Here is a 21,529-nt window from a genome sequence, read left to right as displayed (position 1 = left end):
CCCTTAATTCAACTTTATTTCCTTCTAAAAAAAAATTCATGAAATTTTCTTGAAAATTAAAAGCTATTGTACCCAAGGATTGTAGCCATTGGACTCCTAGTACAACATCAACACCACCCATTGGAATGGAAAGCATTGGGCTATTCAATACATATTCTACCATGGATATCTTGATAATATGCCACTCTCTAGAAAAATTTATGGTTCCTCCACTTGCAACCATCACTTGACACTCTAGTGCTAGATATAGGAAGAAATTCAATTCCTTGGCTATTTGACAATGAATAAAATTATGGTTACTACCTAAATCAATCAACATTATTACTGTTTTCTTCTTGATATGTCATTCTATCTCTATAGTTTGAGGAGTGGTAATTCCGGCCAATGCATTACAAGATATGGTCGGATTCATTTCTTCTTTCTCTGGGGTTGGTTCCTGGTGAGTATCCTTTTCTTTTGACATTTCTTGATCCTTTTCTTCCTGATATTTCACTGCTTGAACCTTCTTCTTCTTGATATGTCCTTCTATATTGAGAGTTTAAGGAGTGGTAATTCCTACCAATGTAGTACAAGATATGGACGGATGCATTTTTTCTTTATCCAAGGTTGGTTCCTGGTGTATATCCTCTTATTTTAACATATCTTGATCCTTTTCTTCCTCCTCTTCACAATCTATGTAAAATAATTTCTTCTCAGCACACTTATGACCTTTAATGTATTTTCTATCACAATTGTAACAAAACCCTTTTTCTCTTTTTTCTTCCAATTGTTGTGGTGTCAACCTTGTAGGTTATGGAAGGCTAGGAGAAACGACACTTCCATTTTTATAGTTGTGAGGGGTAGACTTCCTTGTTTCCATAATTTTTCTTTCCACTTTTCTTGCGAACCTGTATGTCTTCTCCAATGAATGAGGTTCCCAAAGGCGAACCTCATGTTGGATGTTATCTTTTAAAGTCCCTATGAAGACATCAATCCCCTGCTTCTCTGGAATATCATTTACCCTTATATTCAATTTTATGAAAGTCCTCAATGTGCTCTGCGAATGAACCCTTTCGTTTGAGATCTATCAATTGGCTACAGACGATGTTTCTCTTTGTATCCTCATAATGTGCTACCATTTCCTCCGTGAAAATTAACCACGTAGCAAGTGGTTCATGCGAACAAAGCCCTTTATACCATAAAAAATGATTTGGGTCTAAATATCAAGATGCAATACGTACCTTTTGTAACATTTTCACCTCATGTAGATCAAAATATTGCTCCATCTGTAGTATCCAATTTACCAGATCTTTTCCATCAAACTTCCTCATATCGTTTTTTCTTGATTTTAGGAGCTCGATCTTGAAATAACTGTAACATTGTAATTTTGGATATTTAAGTTCTAAAATATACTCTTGTGATAGCGCTATGAGTCCTCTTTCTAACCTGACAAGTCTAATTGCAATTGGATTCCGGAAGAAAGAGTTATGCCCAACCTCCCGTGATGACCTAATTATAGATTGGTTCACTAGAGTGAACTTGTACGATGTTCCACGTGTCATTTTTTTGAGCTTTGGTTTTGAAACTGATACCCAATAAATGACAATCCACCTTCTTTCTATCATTTTTTCTGAAATTTGAATCAGATGCTCCAAGAGAGAGTTATGATGATTTTCCCAAGGTCACCTATTTGGGATGTAATTCGGGGGCCTGCAAAAACCATAAATGGATTAGACCATATCTCAGAAAATATAGCAAAGGAAAATATGAAAGTGGGCTCGGAGCAATTTCGTCTCAAATGGGTTTTAATTTATGAATCTAAAACTTCGTAGAAAACAAATTATAGTGAAAATTCCACGATGACCTATTCGAGATTCAATTCTGGAGCTTGCAAAAACCCTTACTTCCTCAGATTATATCTCTGAAAATATAGCGAGACAAGATTTGAAATGTGGATGAGAGGTTCATAATGATTTCTTCTCTAATGATTTTTTTTTTTGTATCTTTTGAAACATCACAGAAAAATGTTATAGCAAAAATTCCACGAAGACCTTTTTGGAGCAGTGAAACCCTAGAATCCAAAAGTCTAATACCAAATGTTATGAAACCAACTCACAAAAAGATAAAAAGATAGATCAATGCCTTAGAAACCAGTCTCTTTGAAGGGGAAACCTCCTTTACATTACACAAATGAACAATTCTTGGATGATGAAAATGACAATACCTCCTTTCTATATATAGTGGTATAAGGGGTCATAATATAATCAGAGCCGACATAACAATAATAATGTAAGGGCACAACTATAACAATAGTGGGCTTCTATGGGGCACAATAGTAACAATATGGGGACTACATGGGCACAACAATATAATAAAGGGGTTGCACTAATAAAAATAAGGGGTTACACTAGTAGTATAGGGACCTAATAATGGCCCAAGTCTTTTTTTATATATTAGCACTGGTGTTGTATATACTATGCACAAGTGTGCTTTTCATTCAACACCTCGGTACTTTTAGTTATGTATGTCAACCGATGATTTTATGTATGTAGTGACCTGATGCCATTTGTTCCATTAAGCACACCAAAAAAGAAATTGTCCACTAAAACCTTAGCTCAACCATATTTTTTCAGTTGTGATGAAGTTTCGTTAAAACCTCTACTTAAATATCTGATATCACAAACAAATGTTTTGCATTTCTTTTTTGTCATTTTTTTCAATTTTATAACACTAGAAACCTCTATTGTAACCTCCACTTGAAGGTTTTTTCCTTGTAGTGAGCCCCAATTGAACAAAAGCACTTATTCTAAATACACAATAATAATATCCTCACAAATAGATTCTCTCACACTCACGTGTACATGGCATGAACAACAATACATAGCATAAATGCAAGCTCTCAAAATCAACCAAACATGTCAAGACTTTGCCAAAGTGAGCACTGGTAAAAACACTATAACAATAAGTCTCATGGAATTACATCATAATGAAGTACTCATCCATACTCTCAAATGGTTAAGCTCACCCCTCATGAAAATACATTAATATGGCAACAGAGCTAGCCAGCAGTAACAACACATTAGCAATAATATATATACAACAACTCGAAAACATCATCTCCTGCAAACACAACGATGTTAACAACCCATAATAAAATATCTCCCTCAACTAAATAAAGTCTACAACAATATAAATCATATGCTTTCAACCTGATCCATTAATGAGAATGTTAATCGTACAACATCCAAATCGAACCATGTATTGTCAAATATATGCACAACAAGTCAATTATATTGTTCCATTGTTTCTCTTCAAAAATGCAAGCTACCTCACACATGTCTATTTTTATTCAACTCCAAATTTCTCATCCACTGAAACAACAACTGATCTATGACATCAAATTTAAACTAATTTTCCCATGCTAATTACTTAATGGTTTTTGTTTCTTTCACACTTAGGCTTCCATAGGGAACAAATGCAACTAATTATTTTCTTGGATGCTCCCAATGCATTCATGATCCTAATGAGTATGTACATGGATATTTAAAAACCAATTCACTCAAGTCTCCCCTTCCTTTCTAGGCCACCACCTTCCAAGTTCAAGAATCTCCTTGTTATCCTCCCTGTTACCTCGAGAAATCCATTCCTTGGAAAGGATTCCTTACAATGGAAGAGCCTTGAGACTTATAGACTCTTATAGCCAAGGAATTTCTCTCGCTTTCTCTAAATATCATAACACATATTTCATAACATAACTCATGGTGATCAATGTATGTCACAGGTTTCCATTGTCACCACAATGGCCAAGCTGTCCCTAGGATTTTCAACTTCATAACCATCATCTATCCTTCCTGGATAGATCATTATTTCACCTATATCTCAAGCATATAGTTTTCATGATATTAATCATAATAGTTTAAATCAAATTTTCTTCCTTTTCCTTTTCTTTTACAAACATGCTTCATATGGGAATAAGATTTCATAAATATGAGTTTCTTCTCATGATGTTTGAATACTACGTATGGTAGTATTCAACCTTCATTATCATAACCAAGGTCATTTCAATTGCAATTTGTACTTTCAATAAGCTAAAGAGTGGTAAGTTTTCATACATAAAATATTTTCATTGCAAGGTTTATAACATCCCCTAAATTGACCTCAAAATTATTATACACATAACGATTCAATCATTTTCAATTGTTTTAAAACAAGTTGAAATGAAACTATCATTGCATTATTTATTTGAATGGAAACCATTCCAAGCATTCCATAATGAATTCAAACATTTATTCCAACAACCAAAGGGTCAAAACTAAAATATACACCTCTATATTCATAAGTAATTAGCTTCCACACTGCTTTGCAGGATGAAGGATTCATTCCACCACTCAACAATTCATCAAAATTATTAGAAGTTATTTCTTCTCATGCAATTTATTGTCTCATACACGCATGCATGAACTTAGTGCACCAAGTATATGTACCATCATAATTCATAATATGAGTGTCATGGCCAAATAATATTTTAATTTAATTCATGGATGCATCACACAAATTCTAGTAATCTTTACACACTTAAGGCTTATTTCCATTGTCATAGCCCTTTGAGATTTATTATCAATAACTTAGTGCTAAAATTTATGAAAATGATTAATTGAATATGGAATAATAAGTAAATAAACACAAGAAGTCACTATGTGAAATCTTGTGGGCACAATTTTAGCAACTAGTATGAAGCAACTCGTATAAGTTGGTGTGGCCTGGGGAAACTACAATCCTTGGGTGATTTGGAGGATTTAAATGCCCCTAGGTCATGATTTTTAAAGTCAGGGGTTATTCCCACATGTTTGAAAACAAACTAATTAATAAAATAATAATGTATGTTTTTCCAAATACTTTATACGATATATAATTTGTTATTATATTTAATACGTGATTTTTTTGTTAATTTAAATCAAAATCTGGTAGAGATTTTTAAAAAATTGAGTCTAAATTAATCAATAGAATTTGAGTACTCAGAGTTTTTCATGGTGTTGAATCCATTTATATATTCAAAAATATATTTCACATTCTTGCTTAAAATTGTATCAAAGGCAAAAAACATTTATTTTTATCTATAAATTAAGTTACACCTATTTAATATAATTAATAAATACTTATTAAAAAATAATTTAATTATTAAATATTATATGTTTTAATTAAAATAAATATGTTGAGTCAGTTAGTGACTAAATAATTTGATGTTAATTATTATATAATAATTAATGATTTATATTATATAATATAGATTAAAGAATTATATCATAATATATTATATTATATAATTTGTTAAGATGAAATACTCAACTATATTGTATTATATATTATAATTAGTTAATAATAATTTTTTTTTATCAGTAATAGGTTATAATATATAATTTACGATATTATAATTAATTTTATTTATTTATTTATTTTTATGATGAAAATAATTATAATTAAGTTGGTCGGTTGAATATATATTCACATAATGTGATGGTTAGCTTTGTACTCACATAATTTCTGAGAGAAATTTAGACATGTAAAAACCCACAATATTTGAAACTAATAACCCTTATGCAAGAAATACCTTATAATTTACCTATTCATTAACTATTTTACGCTCTATAAACTAATTAAATATATTTTCTTTTAAAATAAACAATTAATTATATTATATAATATATTTAGTGGTATTCAATATATTACATTCACAATATTATGTTATTCAAATCTTCATCAAGCCACATATATTAGGAATTCAATGTTTAGCCTAGGACAGAGATGTCTGGAGACAAAAGTAGCCAAGATCCCAGACTCCAACCAGATGCCTATCACTCCAACCTTATTATGATGGGCCACGTCTCTGGGACTTAAACCAGAGTGAATGGGATGAGATACCACCATCCGTACCACTAGAGCTAAGAACTTATTGACTCTTAATTGAATAATTGTTATACAATGATTAATATTTAATTATGAGGAACATTACCATTAATTCTTATTAGATTTTAAATTCAAGTTTTATAAGTAGAAGTTCAAAATGGGATCCAATTGTGAAAGTTACATTGTTCCAACAAACATATTTAAATGTGAACATGACAACCATTTATACATGTGGACAATACAAATAAGATTACTATTTATACAAAATAAAAAGTATCTAATATTTAGTTATGGACATTAATTATTATGATTATATATAAAATAAAATCTTATAGAACTTGAGGGTAAGAGCCATTTCTGGACATTAATTATCATGATTATATAGATGAAACAAATCTCGGGCAATTGAAATCTATAGATTAAACAACTTAAACTAGAATTTTTAAAAATCTCCACGGAAATTTAGTTACAAAAAACTGTAGTGAAAAAAAAGGAATTTCTGTTATAAATTACACTACACATACATAAAATAACATCTTATAAGACTAGAAAATAAGAACTAATTATAAACAAAAGTTACAATATACCAACATCATCCCATCAATTAATATTCATATCCTAACTGAACTACCCTTAAATTTACACACAATAATGAACAATGATTAATATTTAATTACGAGGAGTAGTTCCTACCCAAGAAAAAAGTTGTCAAATGATTAACATTAAAAAAAAAAGTTACATTGTCCCGAACATCAATCCATTGATTAATATTCCTATGCTAATTAAACAACTCTTAAACTTACATACTAACAAATGATAATTAATATTTAATTACGAGGAGTATTTAATTCCCCAAGTTGTTTTATTATGTCATTTTTGAAAAAATTACGGGTTTATTTTATGATCTAATTTGTGTAGAATCTGGGAGAGATTCATCCAAATAACAAGTTTGACAAGTGAGCTCCTTAAAATCAAAGTGTTCCAAGGGTTTTTTAGATTGTTGGATTTATACATGTAGTTAAAAAACCAATTTAAAGAGCACAAATCAAGATTTTTTAGAATATTGAATCTATATACGTAGTCAAAAAACCAGTTTATACAACAAAGGTCAAAATTTCACCACAAAATATTTCATGAAATTCTAACCAGAAATAACAGTGCAAAAAATTGTCATATGAACTAGAAAATGATTAACATTTATTTAAAACATTAATTACCAAAACTACCATAAATAAGATACTAAGATGAGGGGCCATGTTATGACATGGGATGGGAGGTAAAAGTTGTCACATGAAGTCGAAAATGATTAAGATTTAGTTAGGGTATTCATTAGCATGACTATAGGAAATAAAATAATGAGATGGGGCAACCATGTTATGACACGGCATGGCCACTATATAAGTTAGGTTTGAGATACGACATCAACCCAAGCAAGTTTGCATAAACTCACATGCAATCTAATCGTCTTCAACTTTTGCCTCAAGTTTCCAATTCTAGGCACATCCATGCATCGAATGAATTTAAGTCCTCATAAGGCCATCACTAGAGCAGCATGGATGTTATTAGCTCTGATTTCGTGTTGTTGCAAGCCTCCCTATCTTTTTCTGCATGCAGCAACTCCAACGCCATTGACCACTCTTGGAGAAGAGATGCAAATTGGGCACAGAATCGAATGAAGTTGACAGATTGTGCTGTGGGATTTGGAAGCGCCGACAATGGAGTTAACGGAGGGCAGATCTACACCATCACCACCCCTGATGACAATCCCACAAATACATTTCCTGGTAGTTAGAGATATGGAGTGACCCGCAAGATTCCAGTGTGGATTGTTTTTGCTAAAGATATGAACATAAAACTTCAGATGACCCTCTCTATTGCAAGCCACAAGACTATTGATGAAAGAGAGGCCAATGTTGAGATCAGTAATGGCCTTGCATCAGCCTTGACAGCGTGAACAACATTATTATTCATGGATTGAATATCCATAACGTCCGTCACCTGGATGACAAAACAGGATCCAGATGCTATATCTATCACTGGTTCTAAATATATATGGATCGATCACAACACCCTCTCGAGGTGCCTAGATGGTCTCATTGATGTTGCACTCGCTTCCACGGCTATTACTATTTCCAACAACCACTTCACTTACCATGACAAGGTAAATATTCTAAAAATCTACAATACTATATTAATTATTCTGTAGAGATGGTAAATATTCTATTTTCGTTTAGTTCTTCTGTAGAGATGGTAAATACTCTTTCATTTCATTTTAATTATTCTGTAGAGATGGTAAATACTCTTTCATTGTATGAACGCATGCAGGTAACGCTGTTAGGCCACATCGATGACTGTGAAGGTGATAAAATCATGAAGGTAACTGTTGCATACAACCACTTTGGACCAGGTGTCATGCAGAGGATGCCAAGGTAAGTTCACCCCACGGTTTCTCTTCTCGCACTAGGAGAATCCCAGCTTGAATATACTTTAAAACCAGGTAGCAATAATTAAGTTGAGGACCGTCCTCGCTTAGTTGTTTGAATGGTCAGGACGATTTTGTTTTTTAACTGTTTTGGTTAAATTTGAAAGGACAAAGAATAGTAGGTTATTGCCACCTCATAAGTTAATAGCATGTAAGTTTGATCCAAACAAACGAACAAACATATTTCTTTTTTTCAAAGTCAAAAAAATAAAAGTTTCAAACCCATTACTTCTGTGAAGTTATTTAAATCTCCACACAGTCCCATTTTGATATCGCTCACTCAATGCACACAATTCTCTTACTACCATATCACTCAATGATTTGGGACGTGTAGATATGGATACGTGCACGTCGCCAATAAAAACTATGAAGGGTGGGGAATATATGCAATTGGAGGAAGCATGCATCCACCATCAGAAGTGAAGGAAACCGATTCATGGCCCCAAAGGACCAGAATCTGAAGCAGGTGACACGACGTGAAGCGTGTAATGATTCTTCTTCTTGTCCCGGGGGATGGTTGTGGGAGTCAGTGGGTGATATGCTTGTGAATGGAGCATACTTTGTTCCATCTTGTAAGGGAAACACTTTTCCAATGTACGCGGGAATGCAAGGGTTTACAGTTAGCAGTGCAACCTTAGTACCAGAGATTACTCGAGATGCAGGAGCTCTTGCCTGTATCCCCTCCAGGCCTTGTGTTTGAGGGTTATAAATAATATTGTATCGACACGCGTTGATTTTTGTTAACAATGGTGTATATAAATGGCCTAACAATTTTGGTGTTTACTTATTGCTGGTTTACCATCCTCTAATTTGTGGAATATCACTTTTACATTTGTAAATGTTCACGGGAAGGGGAAAGTATATATTAATGATGAGATATATATATGGGTGATATTCTGCTTGTTTATTTCACAGGTAAAAGGTTGATGTAAATAGTTTAATTTTTCAATATTCAAATTATAAATTATTTGTTTCATATATGCAAGCAATTTATCAATTAGAATTTCATTAGTTAGTTGAGTCGTGACAACATGAATATACTGTCAGCTTTCAATTTAGACTATCCTATCAAAATATTTAATTAGAAAAAAATTAAAGTGTTTGATTCCAATAGGGAAACATCCATTGACTTAAAGATGAGAAAACCCATGTTATAACCTGCTGTGGCCATGAAATAAGATACTAAAATAAGGGAGACCGGTGTTATAGCCTTCCATGGCCATGAAATAAGATACTAAGATAAGGGAGACCCATGTTATTACCTGCGATGGGCATTATATCAGTTAGGTTTAAGATATAATGACAACCAAAGCAAGTTTCCATTAACTCACATACAATCTAACCCTCTTATCTTATCTTCAGCTTTTACCTCGAATTGCTAATACAAGGCATGTCCATGCATCCAAGGAGTTTAAATTGTAATATGGCCTTTAACATCGTTGGAGAAAATCAGATGTTATTATCTTTGGTTTCAGTGTTGTTACATGCCACTTTGTCTTCTTCCTCAAGCAATAGCAATAGCTCTAACCTCATTGATAACGGCGAGAGAAGAGATGTAAATTGGTCGCAGAATTTGAGATACTTCTATGCTTTTAGGTAAATATCTTTTGCTTTTAGATTGAAGTATTTTTAGTTGTGATGGCTAGAAATCCATAGTGAACTCTATGTGAAATAAAGTATGATGATGTAATAATTACATTTTATTAATGAAAAAGAAAACATGAAATTACTATCGGGAATTTTTGATGATTCCAAACAAAATGAAACTGAACAGAACAAAGAATGATGCTTTGTTTTTACCATAGTGGAACTAAAAATTTGTTTCCAGAGCATAGAGTTTTACACATACAAAAGAAACTTGTATTCATTTATAAGACTGAATGTTACAAAAGATTCTTCCTCTATCAGAGGGATTACACCAACTGAACTGCTTCAGATGCAGAAAAAAAAATTCACTATCTCCCTAGGAAATTACTCTGTCTCTGCACTGTTGTGCCTACTTGCAAATTTACACTGTTGTATCTGCACTGATATGCTTGCACTGCTGCGTCTACTACCTTACATTTTCATGTTCAATGATCAATAAAACAGGACATTACATTTTTTACTGTGCCATACTCCCATGAAAAAAAAAATAAAATTAAAGGCTTTTACCTATGTTTACCAACCGTAGTAAATTTTTCATTTATTGTTTCACTGACAAAACTGGCGGTCAATGAAACTTCTAATTCACGTCACGTAATTTGCTGCAAGCCTGTACATCAACCGTTGATTTAATCGGACGGCTGAGATTGGTTTGAAGAAGGTGAGATATGCGATTTGCGATCGGATCGCATCGCAACGTCGCGTCGGCGGAAGAGAAAAGTGGAGCACTAACATATGGGTGCGATTTGCGATTTGCGATCGGATCGCATCGCAGAATCGCAATCGGTAGAAAACACAGGGTGTAACGAAGGCAACAGGGCGTGGATGCGATTTGCGATAGCGATAAGATCACATCGCAAAAAACAACAAAAAAAGAGCTAACAAATCCCATGACGGTTTTGGCACTGCAGTTGGAATTACATTTCAACACTCCCCTTTAATTTCAACTGCTGGGTTATCAGTCATACCCAGACATTTCCTCAAAAACTCAAAACTTTTCTGCCCCAATGGTTTGGTCAGAATATCTGCAACCTGCTCTTGAGTTCTGCAATGTTGTAAAACAATTTCTCCATTGTTTACCAATTCCCTGATGTAATGAAACTTTGTGTCAATGTGTTTCGTTCTCTTATGAAACACAACATTCTTGGATAATGCAATAGCTGAACTATTGTCACAAAAAATCACAGTTCCTTTTGCTTGCTCTTGGCATAAGCTCCTTAACATCCTTCTCATCCAAATTGCTTGACATGTTGCTGTTGTAGCTACCACATATTATGCCTCTGCTGTAGACAATGGTACAATAGGCTGTTTTTTAGAAGCCCATGAAATGGCTCCTGAACCCATGTGGAAAACATAACCGGATGTGCTTTTCCGATCATCTACATTTCCAGCCCAATCACTATCAGTGTATTCAATTAAATCTGAACATTCTGAAGCAGTATATAAAATGCCAAACCTTTTAGTACCTTTAACATACCTCAGAATACTTTTTGCTGCCTGCCAATGTGCTTCTTTTGGCCTCTCCATGAATCTAGAAATTAAACTAACAGCGTGCATTATATCTGGCCTAGTTGCAGTCAAATATATGAGGTTGCCAACTATGCTCTTGTACAAACTAGGATCAAAATCCTTGATGTTGTCCTCTTTGTTGAGTTTTAATCCCATCACTGTGGGAGTGATTGCTGCCTTGCTCTCCTGCATATTAAATCTTTCCAACACTTTATTAACATATTTCACTTGTGAGATAAAAATCCCATTTCCATTTTGTTCTACTTCTATTCCTAAGAAGTATCTCAGCAAACCCATGTCAGTCATTTCAAATTCTTCTTTCATGATTGTTTTGAAATTTTCAATAAGATAATTATCATTACCTGTGAAAATAACATCATCAACATACAACACAACAATTAGTATTTTACCATTCTTTTCTTTGATGTAGAGGGTGGGTTCTCCCTCACACTTTTCAAATCCATTTTCCAGTAGATAGGAATCTATCCTACTGTACCACGCTCTTGGTGCTTGCTTCAACCCATAAAGAGTTTTCTTCAATCTGCACACTTTTTGCTCTTGGCCTTTCTTTTCATAGCCTAGAGGTTGTTCAATGTAAACCTCTTCCATTAACACTCCATTTAGAAATGTTGACTTCACGTCCATTTGGTATACTTTCCACTTGTTTTGTGCTACTATGGACAACACTACTCTCACTGTTTCCATTCTAGCAACCGGTGTGAAAATTTCCTTATAGTCTCTCCTATACTGCTGCTTATATCCTTTGACAACAAGTCTTGCCTTATGTCTTTCTATTTTTCCTTCAGCATTACTCTTGGTCTTGTAAACCCATTTAAATCCAATGACTTCTTTTCTTTTTGGTAGTTCAACTAAATCCCATGTCTTGTTTCTTTCTATGGTATTGATCTCCTCATGCATAGCTTTTATCCATTTCTTATCCTTAATTGCTTCTTCGAAATGAACAGGGTCATCAACATGACAATATAAAACAAATAAAGAATTCATACCTTCATTTGCTGCCTCTTGTTCATAAATGTCACTTAAATTTTTCAACTTCTTACCTCTTTCATTTGGTGTACAAGTGCTTGAAGAAGCACTTGAATTTCCTCCTTGTGATGTGCTTGGAGAAGCACTTCCATTTCTCCTCAAGGGTGTCCCTTACTGCCCTTGTGTTGGTGCTGTTGTTTGGGGATGTATTTCATCCATCTCCTCATCATTTTCATCATGAGACAAAGAGTTTTTAACATTCACTATTTTTTCTATGCTTCCATCCCAAGCTTCCTTCTCAATAAACTGAACATCTCTACTCATAATAAGCTTCTTGGTAGATGGGTTATACAACCTATAAGCTTTGGATTCCTCACTGTATCCAATGAAAATAAATTTCTCCCCTTTGCTGTCCAACTTCTTCCTTAGCTGATCTGGAATGTGTGCATAGGCCACACATCCAAAAACTTTCATGTGGGTGACTCCTTGCTTTGTCCCACTCCATGCTTCTTCCAGCACTTTGTTCATGACTGCTTTTGTAGGGAATCTATTCAAAATGTACGCTGCACAGTGTATAGCTTCAGCCCAATAATCATTTGGCAAATGCTTTGCCTTTAACATACTCCTTGCCATATCCATAATTGTCCTATTCTTCCTTTCGGCAACACCATTTTGTTGCGGAGTGTACCTAGTGGTAAACTGCTTATTAATTCCATTTTCTCTACAAAAACATAGAAATTCCTTGGAGATATACTCACCTCCTCTATTATTTCTTAGAAGTTTGATATGCAGCCCACTTTGGTTTTCTACAAGTGCTTTGAAATTGCAAAATCTTTCAAACACTTCACTTTTGTTCTTCAGGAAATAAATCCAAGTTTTTCTAGTAAAATCATCAATAAATGTTAGAATATAGTAGCTGCTTGCAAGTGATGGAGTTTGCATCGGTCCACATAAATCTGAGTGGACAATATTTAAGGGTGATTTTGCCCTTATGCTTTTCCCAGATGGAAAACATTCTCTGTGTTGTTTCCCCAAGATATAACCTTCACAAAAGCTGTCTGGTTTCTCTATCAATGGTAATCCTCTTACCATTCCTTTTCTATTCAACAAGTTAAGACCTCCAAAGTTGAGATGTCCAAATCTCAAATGCCACAACCAATTTTCATCCTTTGGTTCGCTTTGGAAAGCCTCTTGAGTCACTGCTGCTATTTCTTCTTTATTTTTTAAATATGCTCTCATTCTGAGAGGGAACATCCTGTTCTTTATCATCTTCACTTCAGCAATACATCGTTTGCTGGGTGCTCTATCCATGATGGTGCATACATCTTTCACAAAGAAAACATTGTACCCCTTTTGAACAAGCTGTCCAATACTTAAGAGGTTACATTTCATTCCAGGAACATAATAGACATCTATGGTTTTCTTTTCACCTTTCTTTGTTAGGACATTTACTTCTCCTTTTCCCATAACAGAAACTTTATTATCAGTCCCAAGTGTGACTTGTGACTTCACACTCTAATCTAACATAGAAAACAGGGCTATGTTTCCTGTCATATGGTTATTGCAACCAGAGTCTAGAAACCATAAATCTTCACTCTTTTCTTCAACCATATTACAAGCTATAAACAAATTATTTTGGCTGATATTTTCTCTAGTGAAATTTGCACTAGTTTGATTACTCATATAATGTTGCTTCTTCCTACATTCATTTGCATAATGCCCATATTTTTTACAATAGTGACATTAGACATTGGATTTATCATACCTTTGTCCTTGAACATGATGTTGTCCACTTTGTTGGTTGCTGCTTTGGCCTTAGTTCTGGTTTGGATTGCTGCCTCTTCCTTGAGCATTTGCTGGATTGTTTCTTCCACCTCTGTTTTGGCTTCAGCCTCTTCCTTTTTTGTTTCCTCTGCCTTGACCTCTTCCTCTTCCAAAGAACATCTGGGTCTTAAAGGTATGCTCTAGAGATGAGTTTTCATTTCTACTCAATCTCTACTCATGTATTATCAGTGATGCATGTAGTTCATCAACTGAGAAGTTTGTGAGATCCTTTGTCTCTTCTATGGTGGTGACAATCACATCGAATCTTGAGGGTAAGATCCTCAATAGTTTCTCCACAATCCTCCTTTCTTCAAGAATCTCTCCATGAGACCTTATCTGTGTGACCAGACCAATCACATGCGTGAAGAATGAGTCAATATTATATGACTCCTTCATGCAAAGATTCTCAAAATCTCTCTCCAGCAACTGTAGTTTTGATGTCTTCACTTTCTCCATGCCTTGATAGGCTAACTTGAGAGTTTTCCATGCTTATTTGGATCTCTTAGCTACTGCTATCCTTGGAAACACACTCTCATGCACTGCTTGATACAAAAAGTAGAGGGCTTTAGAATCCTTCTTCTTATTGCTCTTCAACAGATCTTTCTCTGCTTGAGTTAAGTTATTAAACTCATTTTCATCTGCTGGTTCTTCAAATCCATCCTCAACAAATTCCCATAAGTCTTGGGAAGCAAGCAGAGCTTTCATGGTTATTGCCCACTAGTCATAGTTTTTCCCATTAAATTGTGGGAGCTGAGTATTACAGATACCCATGCTAGTGCTGGCTCCAACCATTTTTACACTCTTAACTATGCTTCAAAATACTTGACTGTGTATTTAAAATAACTGACTATCCTCAACAGTAACACAAAAAAAAACTAACTTGAGAAATACCTTGGATTCTTTCTTGACTGAGTCTTCACTCTGCTGGAGAAGCTGCTGTAACAAAAAATCCTTCCTTCAGCTTCTTTGACACCTTCAAAGAGCCTGGACAAGCTCCGATACCATGTCGGGAATTTCTGATGATTCCAAAAAAAGATGAAACTGAAAAGAACAGAGAATGATGCTCTGTTTTTACCACAGCGGAACTAAAAATTTGTTTCCAGAGCACAAAGTTTTACACATACGAAAGAAACTTGTACTCATTTATAAGACTGACTGTTACAAAAGATTCTTCCTCTATTAGAGGGATTACACCAACTGAACTGCTTCAGATGCAGAAAAAAAAAAAAAAAAAAATTCACTCTCTCCCTGGGAAATTACTCTGTCTCTGCATTGTTGTGCCTACTTGCAAATTTACACTGTTGTGTCTGCACTGATATGCTTGCGCTGCTGTGTCTACTACCTTACGTTTTCATGTTCAATGATCAATAAAACACGACATTACATTTTTTACTGTGCCATACTCCCGTGAAAAAAAAATAATAAAATTAAAGGCTTTTACCTACATTTACCAACCGTAGTAAATTTTTCATTTATTGTTTCACTGACAAAACTAGTGGTCAATGAAACTTCTAATTCACGTCACATAATTTGCTGCAAGCATGTACATCAACCGTTGCTTTAATCGAACGGCTGAGATTGGTTTGAAGAAGGTGAGATATGCGATTTGTGATCGGATCGCATTGCAACGTCACGTCGGTGGAAGAGAAAAGTGGAGCACTAACATATGGTTGCGATTTGCGATTTGCGATCGGATCGCATTGCAGAATCGCAATTGGTAGAAAACATAGGGTGTAACGAAGGCAAGAGGGCATAGATGCGATTTTGCGATAGCGATAAAATCGCATCGCAAATAACAACAAAAAAAAGAGCTAACAAATCCCATGACGGTGTTGGCGCTGTAGTTGGAATTACATTTCAACAATTACTTGGGAAGGAAACATTGTAGTTAAAGAGATTATTTCTAAGATCCGGAAATTAAAAAATGACACATATGATCAAGATAGTTTCCCCTAAATCATTCCTAAAAATCCCTGGGATTGATTAGCAAGATTTAATATAATGGGAAAGAAAATTTATTAAATCACTAGGGGCATAAAACACGCAGAAAAAGGTGGGATAAAGCACCTCAGGAGAAAAGTGTGAGCTTTAAATGAAAAAAATAAAGAAACAAAGCCTAAATTGAAGGGTTGACAGACCTTGAAAAACCAGACACATCTTAGAAAAGATCTTCTACAGAAATAAAGGTTTAAAAATAACTTTTCTGGAATCACAAAAAGTTCTCGATTCAAGAGAAATGAGATCTCAGCTTGGGAGAACAAGTGGTGACAGTTCATGGTTGGGTGGAAAAGCGTTCATCCCAGATAATCTCCAATTAGACCGCGGTTAGAATTTTTATTTACGAGTTACACGTTAATTATGTTGTTTGTTAGTTATGATGTAATCATTCTTTTTAACGGGTGTACGTTGGTTATGCTTTAATCATTCTTTTTACGGGGTGTACCTTAATTATTTCATTATGGTCTATTTGTAAGTTATGTACATGCGCAGTATGAAAAATAAGTTAAATATGTGAACAACAGCAGTAAAATGGGTAGGTACTAGGTGACAAAGTAAATCTATATGCCCTACCTACAAAGATTTAGTGTGTGAATATCTTAGAAAATAAAATGAATGTGTGAATTATTAGTTGCAGAATAGTTAGACTTGTTGCATCATATATCTTAAACATATTTATGTGATCAAGTATACTGGCAACACATTGATATAATTTTGCAACTGTTAGCATTACAAGTATTATGGTAAACCTAAAACAAAAGAAGATAAGTATATTGGGTATAACCTAGGGACTTAGTGAAAATTACAAATGTGTATTTTTTTCATACCTAGCTAGAAATTCCTCAGTGGTTATAATGATGGTATCAGGAAGGGATTCATGTTTTTTTTACTCGAATAAAAATAAATAAACTAGTTATTCAAAATTTGTGAATTCTAACTGATAGACGAGGGTAATGAAAGAACCAATCTGATTTCTAAAGGTATACAATGTACACACAGGAGAGTTCTAGGTATACCTATAACTGATAGTGATAACATAAGACTTTATTGGTTTCTTTGCGAGATTAAACTGGTTATGTTGACCGAAATAAATTATTTGATTTACAATAGTAAAGGGGAGATCTACTCTATGTGTATAATCAATACACATAAAAACAATGTTCACCACAAAATTAAATGGGGGAGAGACATAAATAAGAATCCCAATACATGATTGCTTTGGAAGTCAAATGTCATCCCCCTGATACGCAAAAACTATCATTCTAGATACTACATTACAAGTTCAGTAGGGATAGTGTCCAGAAAGGAGAATATATATATATACTGACCACTCATAGCTTTTATATATATATATATATAAAAGAGCTATAAGTTGTCAGTTACAACCCTTAAGGCTATGGTACACATAAACATACTAAAAACTTAATATTGCTAATGCCCAGATAGGGTTAGACCTAATAAACAAGGATGGAAGTTGATGGAAACCAAACTCCACCTATTCCTTGAAACATTTAGAGCTGGTGAGGATTGGAATGGAAGAATATATTTTGTAGGAACACATATAACGGTAATTATGTAACGAGGAGTAAGAAAGAATCGGGGGAAAACGTAGTGTAAAAGATAACCCATCTATTACCTTCTAGAAAATTAAAATAAAAGCGATTATACTAATCAAACCTGAAGAATGAGAAAAAATACATATTCAGATTATCTAAATCACCCCTTTGCAGTATAGAAATAGGAGGCTAATAACTAAACGAAATATTACATGCCATAAACAGTTAATACAACAATGGAAGAAAAGACCATTCATTAATTGAATATATAGAAACATATGATATACCATTTCAAGAGAGACAAAGTCTAGAATCAACTTGTTAAAACAGAGTCAAGAATTCCTCATAGAGAGCACAATGGGGAACTGTTCAATCGAAGCAGAATTACACGTAAAATTCAGTTACCCAAGTACATATTACATTTACAATTGAAAATTGAAACAAGTACCAACTATGTGTTTTATGTTTCTCAGAGACTGGTGAAATCGAAAAATATGTTCTCGTGAACGTAAGGATTTTTTGAAAGACAAGGAAATTAAGCGGAGCACACCAGAGCGAAGTAGAACAATGAACATTGGTAACTCCTTCGAGCAAGAAGGGGCATGTAAAGAAACAACCTAGAGGCACGTGAGTGCATGATATGTTGGTCGGGGTGGTTGGTTTGATCGGCCCGACTACGTTGGAATCTTGCGGGAGCTGCGGGATGCAGCATATTTGTATTGGTAACAACTCTGTTCGTTTCGGCGATATTTGTACCAGTGATGATGTGGATATTTGTACCAGTAATGATGTGTATATATATACTCGCTTCAGCGATAGCGGGGATCTTCTCTCCCCCACTAAAAAAGAAACAACCTAGAGGTGACATAAGCAACTATGTAAGGAAAGACTAACCATGATGTTTCCTTAAGGGTTGCCATGGATAAACTAATGAAAAGGGTTGCCATAGATAAACTAATGAAGATGGATATCGAATCCTTAAGGGTTGCCATGGATAAACTAATGAAAAGGGTTGCCATAGATAAACTAATGAAGATGGATATCGAATTGCAGGTATGCTCCAAAACTACCTGCATAATACCACCAGAGAAGTATAGAAGCTTTCATGAGGATAGGAAATCTAGTGGAATGAATGGTGAAAAATAATAAATCAAAACACCATCTTATTGTAATACCCATAGAAAGGCACAATTTCTCTGCAACCACTAGCGAAACCCCAGTTACCAATGGCACCTAAATAAGGTGTGTAGTAATCATGTTTGAGGAAATAAATTGGCATTGGTTACATGTTTCTTCATGGAAGCATTTTCCCAGATTTTCCCAGAGGATTACAAAACGTTGGCTTTCAAGACCATCTTGAGCCTGGAAGAGAAAGAAACGAGAACAAGAACACAATAAGAAAATCCAAATTCATATCTTAATATATTTAAAATTTCAGTAGGTATATAAATGGCCTAATGATTTTGGTGTTTACTTAATGCTGGTTTACCATCCTCTAATTTGTGGAATATCACTTTTACGTTTGTAAATGTTCGTTGCAAGGGGAAAGTGTTAATGATCATATATATATATATGGGGTGACATTTTGCTTGTTTATTTCACATGTAAAAGGTTGATGTAAATAGTTTTATTTTTCAATATTTAAATTTTAAATTATTTATTTTATATATAAGGTTAATAATTATTAGAAAATTAAGTATAAAATTAGTATAAAAGTTTGATTACAATAAATATGATTATATTTTTATGGTTGTATTTTGATGATGATATTAATCAAAATTAATATTTATATGGTTTACTTGATTTATTCATATGATAAGATATTAATAGAAATTCTTTAACATTTTATTATGTTATAAAAAAAGTGAGAGAAGTGAAATCATGATAGTTTTGTTGACTTAAAAGGTCAAAGAGGTTGGTAGTGGCAAATATTTTGAAAATTAGATTGACTGCGAGTATAAGATGGACAATATAAAAGAAAGTGTTTTTCATCTTCAATCCTCTTAAAACTACACATAGGATAGAGACTTTCATCCCATGGCATTGTGGGAATTGACCAACAACTAATTTTAGTGTGAAGCTCATAATAATTAGTTCTTATCTTAGTAATATTTATTTTATTCTTAACGTTGTTCAAGAAAAAAAAGACAATTTAATTTTTCCAAATTGGAGTTGATCACCTCGTTATAATATCTTAGTTTCCTTTTTCCCTCTTAAGTTTTTATCACCCCACATTTTCTACTTAAATTTGGATGTAATAATATTTTTAATATTTTCATTTCTGTGTAAGGTGATCCATTCCTTTATTCCTCAATGGTCCAACAAGATTCGTCATCCTTATGCTACCCTTCCTCAAGGATAAGGTGAGGGTTTTGGCTAGGTTAAAGAATTTTTAGAAAACCACTTGGTGCCTTTGTTGTATAATTTCTTCATATACATAAGATACCTAGTCATATCCATGATTTAAGTGGGGGAACCACTTGCTTCAATTATGACGATATGGTAGGGAGTACTTCTTTTGATCTTGAGGTTGTAAGTTATAAACTACCTTTGGATCTATTCAATCTTTCTCCATGACTCTTTGGATATACTACAACCCCAAATCTCACATCCATATAAAATAATATCCAAAGACATATATGGACTTACAATTGCTTTCAAACACCTAGTATGCTTTCCAACCTGCATTTATCCTTTTCTCATTACTACAATTCCAATTGGGCTTATGATTTATGTTTATTTCGACATATTTGTATGAGGGAACTTTCTCCAAAGATAAGAAAGTATTATAGGTGATATTTTTTAATTAAATTATCATAATATTAATTTTGTAAGTATTAATAGTCATACTCATCTTGGATTAGAAATCTTGGAGGATTCTAAAAGTCGTTTGCCAAGATATTAATAGTTCCCCAAAAAAAAATATTGTTAACATAAAAGAGAAGATTTGAGCCCATGTTACTAATCCTAGGGACACAAAGTGCATATTCCAAACACTCTTTTAACTTGTCAATTCATTTACCAAAAAAGGCAAGAAATAAAAAACACCCTTAGTTCATACCAATATGTAAAATTTAAAACTCAATAATTGAGAAGATATACCCAAAAAAATTCAACTAGTATGAGTATGATATCTAATAACTCTAAGTCACAATTTCCTAAACCATATACTAATTCTACCAATCATGATCACACTAACTAACTAAAAATATATACATTTAACATAAATAATAATATAAATTAATTTAATTTATATGTCTTTACTAAAACAATCACAAACAAAGAAATATGGAAGTACAATATTATAAAATGATTTTAAAATACTAACGCTCATACCATTTTAATTTTTAAAATGATATTTATTATCCTTTATATTATATTAGATTATAAAATAAAAATTGAATATAAAATTTATTATTAATTTAAAAAATAAATGTGTTCGTAATAGAGGGTTTTATAAATATAAAATAAGGTAAATTCATTTATATTTTTATAAATAAATTTGACAAATAAATAACAATAAAGGAGATATAGCAATCTAAAAATATTTTAAAACATTACCATTATAAAATATTCGATTATATTAATTTATATTTATATTAGCAATTGCACCACATGTTGCAAAAGAAACACTATAAGGCAATAG

General features: G+C 33.5%; 1 pseudogene; it reads left to right on the top strand.

Moving 5' to 3' along the window:
- The first annotated feature begins 7,435 nt into the window (after positions 1 to 7,435).
- The window catches only part of LOC149243429 (pectate lyase 1 pseudogene), a 30,020-nt pseudogene continuing 15,926 nt past the window's right edge, over positions 7,436 to 21,529 (top strand).

This window comes from Pinus tabuliformis, chromosome 8 (genome assembly GCF_031772625.1).
Source record: "Pinus tabuliformis cultivar Carrire ecotype Pingquan chromosome 8, CPIR1, whole genome shotgun sequence".
Lineage (NCBI taxonomy): Eukaryota > Viridiplantae > Streptophyta > Pinopsida > Pinales > Pinaceae > Pinus > Pinus tabuliformis.
The sequence above is the reverse complement of the archived record's forward strand: the minus strand, read 5'-3'. Positions and strand labels throughout refer to the sequence as shown.